Source organism: Gymnoscopelus braueri (genome assembly GCF_963280865.1).
Source record: "Gymnoscopelus braueri genome assembly, chromosome: 19".
Classification (NCBI taxonomy): domain Eukaryota; kingdom Metazoa; phylum Chordata; class Actinopteri; order Myctophiformes; family Myctophidae; genus Gymnoscopelus; species Gymnoscopelus braueri.
This window is the reverse complement of record NC_137621.1, coordinates 29,314,896-29,330,046: the sequence shown is the minus strand read 5'-3', so window position 1 is coordinate 29,330,046 and position 15,151 is coordinate 29,314,896. Positions and strand designations below refer to the sequence as shown.

General features: G+C 44.1%; 2 protein-coding genes across 4 annotated transcripts in view; both read right to left on the bottom strand.

Moving 5' to 3' along the window:
- The window catches only part of pld1a (phospholipase D1a), a 132,041-nt gene that overhangs the window by 11,619 nt on the left and 105,271 nt on the right, over window positions 1–15,151 (bottom strand). The window lies entirely within an intron of this gene.
- The window catches only part of LOC308075195 (traf2 and NCK-interacting protein kinase-like), a 126,624-nt gene that overhangs the window by 110,985 nt on the left and 488 nt on the right, over window positions 1–15,151 (bottom strand). The gene's annotated exons all lie outside the window — the stretch shown is intronic.

The window sequence follows — 15,151 nt, the reverse complement described above, 5'->3', positions numbered from 1 at the left end:
ATGTGTGTGCGTGTGATTTGTGGGTTCATCGCACACGTATGTATGTGTGTGTGGGTGTGTGGGTATACATATCTCCAACTAAACCCATGACATCTAATATTGGGCCGTGAGCAACTGATATTTCCATAAAGCACCAACTAAAGACAGCTCCCACAAATGACACCATGATCAGACAGATGATAATGAACGCTCTCCTCTTCATGCCGTTGTCCCTCTCCCTCCCCATCTCCCCTGGCATGGGCTGTTTCAGAAACCTGAGAACGGCGAGGCTGCAGAACATCATCACCAACATGAAAAATAGGTATTTTACCCAAATGAACATTATACCCTATCTTATCATAACCCACCAGCAGAGTGAAAACCCAATGATGACCAACCAGGCCAACGCAGAGCAAGCCACCCTGTACCTGAGGGGTTTGTATTTGAGGAATAATAGTATATAGCCTATATTGTAGGTCTCTAGTAGTTTACAAAACCGCATGGGACCACAATGTACAAAATCGCATGTAAATGTGTGAAAGAAGACTTGAGGAACAGCACGCAGAGACTTCCTCCACACATGCACAGCATGCGTACGATCGCATATATACAATCGACGACGGCGCTCTGCCAAGACCCGCCCTTAGAAACGCCCCGCCTGCCTCTGATTGGCCGCTTTCAACCTGTACACACACGCGCGCACACGCACGCACGCACACACACAGTCACAGGAGCAGTGTTTTTTTCACGCCACACCACGGTTTTGCTTCTGTGTGACTGTGAACGTGAACGAACGGGTGAGGCAATTACTTTATAAGCTTTATGTGGCTTCAAGTGCATATAGGCTACGCAATTAAGCGTACATAGAACTATGTGCATAACTTAGTTGATATACTTTGACTGTATTGTCTGCTGATGCTGCTGCTATATGCTGCTTTTCAACACATACAGTAGTAGGCTTGGCTATACTGTTGACTTTGAACGTAATCTTTGCAAGATACTACCCATTACAGTACACCCAGAGACAAACGCAAACACAAATATTTCATGGACATAACACTCCTATAAATACATTAATCATAGCCTTGATACAAGACTGTCATATAAATTATTATATGACAGTCTTGTGACCTGTGTGTCCTAGGTGAGAGAGAGATGAAGCAGGGACCCCCTCTATATTGTATAAAATTGTGTTTCAGATTATACTTTTTTTGTTTACTTGGTCAGCGCTTTTTTCCCCTCTACACCTATACCTTTTTGCCAAAAATAGCCGATCTACAAGCCCACAACACCTTGCAGCGTTGTGAGCTTGTAGAGCTGCTATTTTTGGCTAAAGTTCTCCTCAGAAAAGGGATGCTAGGGTTCAAGTGGTTAAGGTAAAAAGATAAATCCTATCACACAAAGATTAATAATGTAATAACTCTGAGGACCCCCTAGGGGTCCCGGAACCCCTGTTGAAGACCCCTGATGTAGACAACAGACACTTCCTTCCTCCACACACACACAAACACACACACACACAGGCGAGGCCATGCACCGCATGCAGGCATATAGCATGCAGTGTTGCCAGATTCTGTGAGAGAAACAAGCAACCAGGTCTAGGAAAACCAGCCCAAAAGAAGCGACAATTGGCCACATGAGCACTTTAACATATACTTCAGCTATTTGAAAAAAAAATTGCCGATCTACAAGCTCACAACGCGGGGAAATTATAATAAGCAGATCTGGCAACCCTGATAGCATGCCATACAGAGACTTCCTCAGTGAGATCCTGTGGACACTTCCTCCACGCATGGAGGGCCATGCAGGAATAGGGTTGGGATCTGGAACCAGATGCAACACTGGAGGAACCGGAAATCGGTTCCATCACATTTGGAACCGTATCCGGAATCGTATTTTAAATCACGCCGACTTCACGACTGCTATACAATTACAGTACATATATTCAATGATTTGCAAAACTTTTCAAAAATAGGCAGATCTACAAGCTCATAGCGCGGCACCGAGTGCCGCGCTACGAGCTTGTAGATCTGCTATTATCTGCTATATAAAATAATGGTTTAAGTGGTTACACCACCATAACTCCGTAAGGGTCCACTCGGATCTGTAACACTCACATTGAGAACCACTACAATAGTATGCAATACTGTATGTATGACCGATAGAGTACATAAGTCCTGACGTCACTCGTTCATCCCCAGGTTCGTAAAGTAATTTCGCTATGGAGAATAACATTGGGTCATCATAGAATCGTCTCATATAAGAATTGTGGTCCAAAAATAAACAAACTGTCCTGGCTATATTGTCAGGGAGGAGGTTCTGTATCGTTTATGATAGTCAGTCACTTATATTTGATACAGTCTGTTTCTGGCGAAAATTTAACTAATTCGGCATTAGCAACATTAGCGTTTTCTCACCGTCAGTTGATGCTTCACATCCATAAGAGTAAAACCGTCGGGGTCATTTGTTTATTTTTGGAACACAGTTCTTATTTGACGCGATATTAAATACGTCTATGGGGATTCAGAACGGGGGTGGAAAACCACGAACCAGGTAGACAAACCTGGGATGTGTAAATTACGTCAAGACTTCGGTGCTCTATAAGAGGGGATTGTAAAGGAACCGGAATCGTTCAAACCGACCATATGCAGGAAGAGCATGTAGACACTTCCTCCGCGCATTGCAGGAGGAACGAGCGCTACGGCAAATGGAAATGGAGCGTTTGTGCTGCTCCACTTCATACATGTCCTTAGGCTGTCTGATAAAAATATACCACGTTATCATTCATATTTTATAGGCCAGTCGCAGAATGGGCTCTTAGCCCCCATCAGGCTTTGTGTGTGTGTGAGTGAGAGAGAGAGAGTACTGTGTTTGTGTGAAACAGCAGCAGTAGTTGTAGTGTGTGTGTGTGTGTGTGTGTGTGTGTGTGTGTGTGTGTGTGTGTGTGTGTGTGTGTGTGTGTGTGTGTGTGTGTGTGTGTGTGTGTGTGTGTGTGTGTCTCAGAGAGTAGTAGTAGTAGTGTGCGCGTGCGTGTGTGTGTCAGAGATTTCAAGTTCCCTATGATTGGAACCTACTCCCCCCCCCATCCCTCTTTCATCTCGTGTTCCTCCTGCTGTACATTTTTCATTGTCACATGACTGCCATTATGACCTCACTGGTGGCCAATGAGTCATGGTGTGTGTTGTATGGGTGTGCGTGTGGGGTGGATTGGTGACTTGGGTGCGTTGTGGTAGTGCTTAAAGAAGGGACCATTATGATCTATCTGGCAGCCATAGTACTACTAGAGCAGTGGTTTTCAACCGGTGGTCCGGGGACCACCCAGTGGTCCTTGAGGGAGTACCAGGGGGTCCCCAGCTTTTACAAGCTCATAGCGCGGCGCTTGTATTTCTGCTATTTTTGAGGAAACCTTGAAAAAAGTGTCCATATCTTTGAATATTTATAATTTTTTTTAAACCGAAAAGTAACTGATATCTTTGCTTCTGGGGGTCCCTGGCACAAAGCATTTTCAAATGGGGGTCCGCGGCAAAATGTATATCAATATAGGGGTCCTTGGCAGGAAAAAGGTTGAAAACCACTGTACTAGAGGAACACACACACACACACACACACACACACACACACACAATGTACAGCAGTGGTTCTCAAAGTGGGTTCTAGGGACTCTCTGGGTTCCTTTTAGGGGTTCTAAATTGACCCTTACGAGTCTGTAACTCTGACAGTGTACAAATGGAACCAAATGGACCCTAACGGGTCCATTTGGTTCCATTTGTACACTGTCAGAGTTAAGGGGAGACCTTGAAATGTAAAGGTTTGAGAACCACTGATGTACAGTATATATATTTCCAGTGCACGTGTGCTCCCCGCCCCCCTGCCACTCCTCTCTCGCTCTCTTATCTATAGATCTCTTCCACAGAAGACAATTACATCAAAGTTATTACTTTACAGGAAGCACACTCACATGACAATGGCTTTACTTACATATGATCGTACAACCGGGTGCTTTCTACAGGAACCTTCTTGGAAGAAGGATGACACATAATACATACAGACAACGTGTGTGTGTGTGTGTGTGTGTGTGTGCAGTGGTGGAAAGTAACTAAGTTCATTTACTTAAGTACTGTACTTAAGTATTTTTGTTTTGAGGTATTTGTACTTTACTTGAGTATTTCCAATTTCCAATACTTTTTCTTCTACTCCACTACATTTCGGATTCAAATATTGTACTTTTAACTCCACTAAATTTTTTTTGAAAACTTTAGTTACTAGTTACTTTTCAGATATAAATTATTACATTATTAAACACACATTAACCACTTTAGCCCTATTTTATACCTAGGCTATTTGAAAGTAGCCGATCTACAAGCTCACAACGCGTTGTGAGCTTGTAGATTTGCTATTTTCAAACATTTCAGTACTTTTACTTTTGGTACTTTAAGTACATTTTGATACCAATACTTTGGTACTTTTACTCAAGTACATTTTTAATTCCGGACTATTACTTGTAAAAGAGTACTTCTACATTGCGGTATTGATACTTTTACTTAAGTAAAACATTTGAGTACTTTTTCCACCACTGTGTGTGTGTGTGTGTGTGTGTGTGTGTGTGTGTGTGTGTGTGTGTGTGTGTGTGTGTGTGTGTGTGTGTGTGTGTGTGTGTGTGTGTGTGTGTGTGTGTGTGTGTGTGTGTGTGTGTGTGTGTGTGTGTGTGTGTGTGTGTGTGTGTGTATTGCACCCACAAACATACAATCCCATGCCAACAGATGCAACACTTGATGGCTGCATCACGTGAGGTGTGCATAAGCAAGACGTCGGAGGAGAGTGAGAGAGAGACAGACAGAGAGCGAGAGGAGATAAAAGAGTGTGATGAATTTATGTGTGTGAGCACGCCCACACACACTTGCCTGTGCGAGAGTCAGCATTGTATTCGCTGGACTGCGAGAACAAAATACAACGAGGAACCAGGAAGTTGAATAAAAAGGCAGCATACTTGTCTTATGATCGACAGCTTAATCTGCTGTCATCTCCCGACGCGATAATTGTCATCTGTTCTAAGGAACCACACAGCAAGGAACTCATTATACTTTCCATTCTTGACAGCTTGACGACGACACGTACACACCTGAAACAGGTGCGTAATTGGGGTCACTCAAGTTGTCACCTTCCCATGTCACCCCCGCCACCACCACCACCACCCTATCAACATCTAAAGATGCCTCTACAGTCAATTCCCAGAACCACAACAACTGATAATAACTACCATTTGAGATGGCATTCTTTAACCCATTAAGACCTGAAGCCGATTCTACAAATGTCTTCTAAATCCCAACAGTTTTCTGAAAAAACCTATGTTTCTATATCAGTGGTTCTCAAACTTTTTCATGTCAAGGACCCCCAAAATGATATGTAATTGGCCGCCGACCCCCTTCTCAAAATATTTTGTTCCAGGGGCCCCCCAGAAGCAAAGATGCGAGTTAAAAACAGATATATTCAAAGATTTGCACACATGTTCGCGATTTTTCATAAATAGCCGATCTACAAGCTCAAACGGGAAAAAGTGACACAAGACACGTTCCAGGTCTTAATAAAGGGTTAAATACATTTCATCTCCAAACTCATGCTACCTGCTGCTGGCTCCTGGCTGACAGTGTGCTCGCGTGTGTGTGTGTCTCCGAGCGTTGGACTGGCGAAGGCCAGGTGAACCCAGTTAGTGTCGGGAGAAAGTGAATTAAGGAGAAAGTGAGCTGGATTGAATTAAAGAACCTTAAGCGGATGATGGGAGTCATGCTGGCTGGGCCGGCCCTCGCTCACCCCCCTCGCTCACCCCCCTCCCTCTCTCTGAAACCCACTAACAGCACACACGCTTAGCACCACTCGCCTTTTACAAGGAGACTACATCCCACAGTGCATCACTCTCTCACAAAACACACAGTACACACACACGAGAACGTCTATTAACAGGAGTCGATGCTTAATTGAGGATTTACGGCGTTGCGACTGTACACAGTAAAAACCCTCTGTGTTAACCCATTAAGACCCACAAAGACGATATTTCTATATCAGTGGTGTGCAAACTTTTTCATGTCAAGGACCCCCAAAATGATATGTATTTTGCCACGGACCCCCATCTCAAAATATGTTGTTCCAGGGACCCCCAAGAAGCAAGGATTTTAGTTAAAAATGTTAGCTTAAAAATAATATAAATATATTACTTTGCACACTTTCTTGATTTTTCAAAAATAGCAGATATATCTGCTATTTTTGAATAGCCCTAAGTGTAAAATAATGCTTTTTTATCTCAAATCAAAGTGACACAGATGCGTCCCAGGTCTTAATGGGTTTAATGTATCCATTTGTAACTCAGAGAGTGCACACAGATGTAACCAAAAGGAATCCGTAAAGGGTTGATTTGGTTACATTTGTACACTCTCGGAGTTGACAGCGGAGTAAACCTCCGATCGTCTGCCAGACTTGGGTGAGGAGGTGCTGGAGCCAAAAGGAAATCAAATGAACAATAAAAAGGGCAGCCTCCTCCACACACTCAAAGCTGTGCAAAAATCTGTTTTTATAGCAAGCTTTAGGTCACAGACCTTCTTCAGGCATCAGAAGAAGGTCTATGACCAAAATCTTACTATAAAAGATCATTTTTTAAACAGTTTTTCCATAGCTTTGAGCAGTGGTGGAAAGTAACTAAGTACATTTACTTAGTACTGTACTTAAGTCATTTTTTTGGGGGTATTTGTACTTTACTTGGGTATTCCCAATTTCCAATAATTGTACTTCTACTCCACTACATCTCAGAGGCAAATATTGTACTTTTACTCCACTACAATTATTTGAAAACTTTAGTTACTTGTTACTTTGCAGATACAAAATTATAAAACATACATTAACCACTTCAGCCCTATTTTATACCTAAGCTATTTGAAAATAGCCGATCTACAAGCTCTCAACGCGTCGCGAGCTTGTGATTTTCAAACATTTAAGTACTTTTACTTTTGGTACTTTCAGTACATTTTGATGCCAATACTTTTGTGCTTTTAATCAAGTACATTTTTAATTCTGGACTTTTACTTGGAACAGAGTATTTCTAGATTGCAGTATTGATACTTTTACTTAAGTACAAAATGTGCGTACCACTGGCTTTGAGCGTGCGGAGGCTGCCTTTTATCGTACACTCTCTTCCGAGTTAAATGAACACTTAAAGAGTGTTACCATAACACGACTGTGTGCAATGTCCATGCAGTGTATTGTACCATGCTAATGAACCCATCCACTCCATGAGTCTCTCTCTCTCTCTCTCTCTCTCTCTCTCTCTCTCTCTCGCTCCGTCTCTCCTTCCCACCCTGCGCTGCGTCCGTCCATCCATCTTCGCCAGCTTGTCATCTCAAATCGTTTCCTGTCATCCCTCTGTCCGTCCTTCCGTCCCCCTCATTATTCATTTTTTCCGCTCCTCGATCTCAATTCCGCCCGGGGGCCCTTTTCTTCCCCTCCATCCTTTTAATCTCTCCATCCATCTATCTATCTATCTACCACCACCATCCTCTTGTCTGTCCATTCTTCTTGTCCCTGGCCTCTGCTGTGTGACTCATGCAGGAGGACGCCGAGGTTCAGCTTAGCTCCTACTTTGGACTTTGTTTACAAGCTCCTGATTCCATCCAAACTCTTAAGATCAAGTGGTTTAACCCTTTAAGACCTGGAACGCATCTGTCATTTTTTTATTTGAGCTAAAAAAAAAAAAAAAAGCATTATTTTACACTTTGGCTATTCAAAAATAGCAGATGTACAAGCTCATAGCGCCGCGCTATGAGCTTGTAGATCTGCTATTTTTGAAAGATAGTGAAAATGTGTTGCAAATCTTTGAATATATATTATTTTAAAGCGAATATTTGTAACTCAAATCTTTGCTTCTGGGGGGTCCCTGGAACAAAACATTTTGAGATGTGGGTCGGCGGCCAAATTCATATCATTTTGGGGGTCCTTGATATGAAAAAGTTTGAGCACCACTGATATAGAAACATACGTTTTTCAAAATACTGTTGGGATTTAGAAGACATGTCTGGAATCGGCTTCAGGTCTTAATGGGTTAAGTGTGTGTGTGTGTGTGTGTGTGGTGAGATTGACAGAAATAGGTGTTTATACTGTATAGTCCATCTTCTGTGTGATAGAAAGATAGATATAGATTATGGATTGAAAGACTCAGACAGACAGAGTACACACACACACATACACACACTAGGGCATTAACGAATAGTGATTTATGGTATTCGAATTATTCGACCCAAAATTATTCGAACAGTCGATTATTCGGTTTGATTATAAAAAAAAATTGTTTTTTGTTTTTTTTTCAATGGCATTGATGACTTGACTCAAGGAATGCGAGTTGACGTCACACCAGAGCTCACAGCTGCGTGTCTGCTCTAGAAAAGACTAAAAATAATCGAATAGTGGTGTGATAGTCGAATAGTCGGTTTGATATTCGAATATTCAAATATTCGACTATTCTGTGAATGCCCGGCCTAACACACACACACACACACACACTCACTCAAGTATTATAATCCCATTCCCACGGATTCAAACAAAGCATTCAACATTGGTACGCGGTACAACGTGCCGACAGCATATACGAGTATATACACACACACACATCCAGCGTCTTTTAACCGCAGAGAATGAACAGGCTCTGGGGTGGATGCTTTATCACTGACTTGGGGGGGGAATAAATAGGTCAACTAGAAGCATGCATGCAGGCGGAGGGAGAGAGGGAGGGAGGGAGGGAGGGAGGGAGGCATTTCTTCTCAGCGACAGCCCAGCCATACAGTATATGGACCCGCTCATGAATAAGCCTCCCTGTGTGCGAGCTCCAGCCACGGCTGTGGCCCCGTTACTATGGCTTCCACAGCGAGGGGCAGAGGAATGTGGCCTTAACCCTTCAAGACCGGGGAAACGCATCTCTCTGTCATTGTAAAGATTGATTTCTTTGGGCTATTCAAAAAATAGCAGATCTGCGAGCTCGTAGCGCGGCACAGATCTACAAGCTCGTAGCGCGGCACCGAGTGCCGCGCTACGAGCTCGCAGATCTGCTATTTTAGAAAAGTCCTGTGTGTGAATCTTTGAATATATATTTTTTTAAAGCGAACATTTTCGACTCTCTTACAACTTCTGGGGGTCCCTGGAACAAAATATTTTGAGATGGGGGGGTCCTCCACGGCCATACCATTTTTTGAGAACCACTGATATTATAGCAAATATGTTTTTTCAAAAAGCTGTTAGGATTTAGAAGACATTTGTAGAATCCCCGGAAGCAAAGTTTTGAGTTACAAATGTTCTCTTTAAAAATACATATATCCAAAGATTTGTAAACCTTTTTCACGATTTTTCAAAACATCGCAGATCTACAAGCTCTATGAGCTTGTAGATCTGCTATTTTTGAATAGCCAAAGAAATCTGAAAATGACAAATCTGAAAATGAAAATGACAAAATGACATGAATAGCCAAAGAAATCTGAAAATGCGTTCCCGGTCTTAATGGGTTAACTGGGCAAAGGGTGATGGAGACGGCTGTGGGGGGGGGGGGGGGGGGGGGGGCGGGATGGAGGTATGGAGAGGCGCTTCGCCTCTGGGCTGATTTAGTCGCTGGTCACATCGCCACCGTTCAAAACCCCCCCGTCCGTCTGGTCCGTCTGGTCCGTCCCTGTCCCCTCCTTTCGCTCTCTCATTTACCGAAATCTCACTCTCTCTCTCGCTCCGACTGTCAGATTCCCTTCATCCTCACCTACTCCCACTTTCATCTCACATATCACACCTGAGTCCCTGCACAGCTCATTTGTTTATTGCCAGCATGTGTGTGTGTGTGTCTATTCTTCCTGCTGGTTTGCCATCTGTTGCTCTCGTCAGCTGACGAGATGAAGCCATGCTGTTGATGCCTATGACCTGTGTGTGTGTGTGTGTGTGTGTGTGTGTGTGTGTGTGTGTGTGTGTGTGTGTGTGTGTGTGTGTGTGTGTGTGTGTGTGTGTGTGTGTGTGTGTGTGTGTGTGTGTGTGTGTGTGTGTCTCTCTCTCTCTCTCTCTGTTTAAAAACCACAGCATCCTGACCTGGGTCTGTGAGCTGTCTGGTCTCTGCAGGGCTGTGTGAGCAGCAGTGACATTTCTCTGCGTCTCATCTGCTCCACTATACACTGAGACAGCACACAGGTGCTGCAGGTTGATGTGTGACCAAAAGCCAATGTCACACAGAACAGAAGAAACCTACTGTATGTGCGTGTGCGTGTGGGAGAGAGACAGACAAACAAACAAATGAAGAAGGAGAGACAGAGAGGAAACTGCGAAGACAGCCAACTTTAAAAAAAACCCACTTCTCTCTCTCTCTCCAGTTTACTTTAGTTCCCACTCACTTCTTCCTCTCTGTGTCATGGTGTGTGTGTGTGTGTGTGTGTGTGTGTGTGTGTGTGTGTGTGTGTGTGTGTGTGTGTGTGTGTGTGTGTGTGTGTGTGTGTGTGTGTGTGTGTGTGTGTGTGTGTGCAGACAGCATGGTCATGCTTGTCAGTGGGACTGAGATCAGCCGAAACCAAACGTGTCGCCTCTGACCCTCCCCCACCAGCACCACTCCACCATCATCACATCCCCCCCCCCCTCCCCCCTCCAATCACGTCTGAGCCAGCTGACCTACTTCCTGTCTAGCCAGTCCAGTGGTTGACTGTATGCCTGTCTGACTGTGTGCGCGTGTGTACTCATGCATAATAATTATGCATAGGCTACTTATTTTTTTTTCTCCAATTTTGTTGTTGCCATTTCGCCCCCCCCCCATGTACATGTCCCTGTCACTGCCAACCCCTGCTTTTGGTCTGGGAACGGTGTCGAAAACCACATGCCTCCTTTGATACACATGAGTCGTCGGCCACTGCTTTTCACCAAGAGTCTCACCAGGAGCACGTAAACGCATGCAGAGGAACCCGCCATCCCTCCCAGTTCTGCTCCCTGCTGGACAGGCGCCCTGGCCCAACCTGTAGGAGTCGCTGCAGGGCAGCAACAATGATCGCCCTCTCCACCCGTCTTCCCTCCCACAAAACACGACCAAATGTGATTATCGGCGTGTCCTGCCAAGCTGGAGGCGCCGTAGAGGAATCTAACCGAAGGAAGGGGGACCACATTTTCAGCCCCACAAACTGGGACCCTTAATCAATGTGCACGTTCGTGCACTTCATGCACATTCACGCATGCACACAATGTATACGCAGATTACGCAGCATAGGTGTTTCATAGAGGCAATGACTGACTGACGCACCAACATTGAATTCAGAAACAAAATGCATTGTTCATCTACTCTGATTGGTTTGGTGTGAGTATGTGCATGATGAACGTCTATGCAACTGCTGAGAACAACTATTATTATTGTCTCGCCCCCTGGAGACTAATCGATCCTCCGTTCATCCGTGCTATCCATGTTAGAGTTGTTAACCAATCACGTTAACCAATCACGTCAAAGTGCGGCGTTCCGCCACACTTTTCAGAGCTATTAAATTTGGTGACCGCTAGTGGTTGAAACCAATGGGTGGTTGCCAAATACCAGACTTCCACCTGGTCACCAGTTTTGGTGTGACACAACTAAACCTGTTGGGTACTGTCTGCTTTGTTGACACAGACAGAACTCAACTTTATAATTTAATGTAGGCCTCAACCTACTATTGGGGGTGGGGGGGCGAGACTTTAAAGGCGATTTGTTTTAATTGTGGCAAAAAACGGGACCATTTGGTAGTGAACTGAAAACCGGAACATATTGGCGTTTCAGAGATATTTGTCGGGACTCACAGCTTGAAATCGGGACAATCCTGCCCAAACCAGGACGTATGGTCACCCTAATCTAAACCCAATCTCCACAGTGGTGGGCAGGAACTTCACCCCCACAGCACCCAGATGTCCCTTAATATTTATACTTGCACAGTAATATACACTCTTCTCCTAAGATTGTTTATTTAACAACTACTTCTTCAATGTACTCATCATCAGTAATAAGACAAAGTAGGCAAAGTACTAGAAGAGAAGCGGAGAGAAGACGAGGAGTAGACAGTAAACACTGGGCAGACTGTGAACAATAATGAGAGAGGAAGTAAGACAGAATGCACACAGACAATACGACAATAGACAATACCACAGTAGCGCACATGTGTGATTTAGTCTGGCTGTGCTCTGATGTCATCATAATGATAACAAACAACAGTGTCCTTAGCTTGCCAGGGCTTCTGTGGAAAATGATCTCTTTTTTTTTTCCCCTACAAATACTTCCTTGTAATTACAGTTAACCACCTCCTGGGAGTCTGGAATGTTGTTGTGAAGACAGAATGCACACAGACAATACGACAATAGACAATACCACAGTAGCGCACATGTGTGATTTAGTCTGGCTGTGCTCTGATGTCATCATAATGATAACAAACAACAGTGTCCTTAGCTTGCCAGGGCTTCTGTGGAAAATGATCTCTTTTTTTTTTCCCCTACAAATACTTCCTTGTAATTACAGTTAACCACCTCCTGGGAGTCTGGAATGTTGTTGTGCTTAAAAGACACAGTCAGACAGACCTCTGTGGAACATTTGCCTTGACAGACAGGTCCAGATCTACAGTGATACCAAGCACAGGCAAGATGAGGAGATGGGGCACAAAACAGGAACACACAACAAGCATGTGTCAACAACACATGAGCAGACACCAAATTAAGCAAAAATAAATCAACACCGATATTTAGAACTTAATCTTGCTCATGTAGGATAGTCGCTCTGGATTAGAGCGTCTGCTAAATGCCTAAATTGTAATTGATTTATCGAGAAGTAGATTTTTTGGGGGATAAATTATATATATATAATTGACTAGTCGATGAGTCTGAGATTAACAACTTACCCTGTATTATATTTTGTTGTACAATGGTGGTGTATATAATAATTGTTCATTAATCGTAATCAAGGCAAAATCATGATACTGATTCAAAGTCCACACACACACACACACACACACACACACACACACACAGTGTATGAGCTTTCATGACAATGCTCTCAAAAGGATACAAAAGCATGCAGGTATAATACAATGGTTTGTGAACACTGTGGTACTACGTGCACAGTATGTGTGCATGCCTGTGCAAGTGTGCACTGCATGCAGGCTTGTGTCTCCTTGTGGCTTGTGTGAGTCACAGTGGGATTCAAGCAGCTGACATCACGACTCTGAAAGGACAGGACACACACACACACACACCTCTTTTTTCCTCTTCTCCCCAGGCCCTCACTCTAACCAAACTCCTCTTCCTCAATCTTCTACCTCTTTCTTTGTGTCAACCTTCCTCCACACCGACATGAAGACACAAAGCGTGCAGAATCTACAGGTGACGTTTGATAGATATGTGCTTCAGTCATGGTGAGTTGCATATTCAGGCAGGCATGTAAACTAGCAGACCAACAGACAGACAAACATGGTCATCGACCAGACAGACAGAGTAGACACCTTGAGAACAGACAGATAGAATTGTATGTAAGATGGACCGACAGGCAGACAAGCAGACTAACATCAATTGCATTGTCTGTGTGTGTGTGTGTGTGTGTGTGTGTGTGTGTGTGTGTGTGTGTGTGTGTGTGTGTGTGTGTGTGTGTGTGTGTGTGTGTGTGTGTGTGTGTGTGTGTGTGTGTGTGTGTGTGGCTCAGAGAGCAGCAAACAGGTCTTTACCTGACATCCCACACACATTACCATCCCACAGTTGACAAGACACCCACACACCTTCAACACACACATACATGTTAACACACATACCGCATCCAGTGGAGTGAACACATGGGTATCCATACAGAAATACAGCATAGCAGGCTGTTTGTGTAATATAGAAGAATGTGTGTGTGTGTGTGTGTGTGTGTGTGTGTGTGTGTGTGTGTGTGTGTGTGTGTGTGTGTGTGTGTGTGTGTGTGTGTGTGTGTAGTGCGCAGAGAGTGAACAAAAGAACTGGCTAGTGCAGCAAGTAAGCCTTCAGCCTTGTTGGAGACAAGAGTATAGGCTTCAATAACTACAGGTAGGTTTGCACATGATGCTCGTACACACACACACACACACACACACACACACTCTTACTTAATGAGGTGGAATGATTCCCCCTCCCAATACTGACCAGTGACCTTACTAATATTGTTAGAGAATACTAGATAAATGTAGACCTAAGCACAACTTGTGCTTAGGTCTACATGTATGTATGTAGTATTCTAGATGTGCTGCACAAGTAACATTCTCACACACACACACACACACACACACACACACACACACACACACACACACACACACACACACACACACACACACACACACACACACACACACACACACACACACACACACACACAGCCTATAGGAGCATCATCAGCAGTGTGCATGGCAGAGAAATCGGTTAAATTCCACTGCTGCCTGGCTGAATCAGGGCTGATAGGACTATAATAGGCAAAGAGCAGAAAACAAACAAACCACTCTATTGAGGTCAGCATCCCCAGCTACAGAAGCTCAACCGACTCGCTCTCACACAGTACTTAAGCCTGATTTTACACTTTCGTTGCGCAGCGCGGTCTCACGCCGAAAATAGCAGATCTACAAGCTCACTGTAGATGATCGGCTACGCTAAAGTATACATCGGGGGCCGTAGCAGCACTTCAATGTAGTTAGAATGAACAGGGAAGGCTTTGGATGGCGAGCCAGCTGTCATGTTAGACTGGGATCATGTCTGTACATCATTTTCATCCATGTATTTTTGACACATTGTAGCGGCCCGTCTCCTCTCTCTACTCTCCTGCTTGGTTGCTATTCATGGAGTGCTGCCCGCTGCAGGTGCAAAAGGAGAAACACGCACACGCTACACACACACACACACACACACACACACACACACACACACACACACACACACACACACACACACACACACACACACACACACACACACACACACACACACACACACACACACACACACACACACACACACACACACACACACACACACACACACACACACACACACACACACACACACACACACACACACACACACAGATGCGTTCCAGGTATTAATGGGATAAAGAGATGTAGAAAGAAGGGGAATTTTTTTTAAAAAGATAATAAAATTGGCATCGACATCATGTCATCTC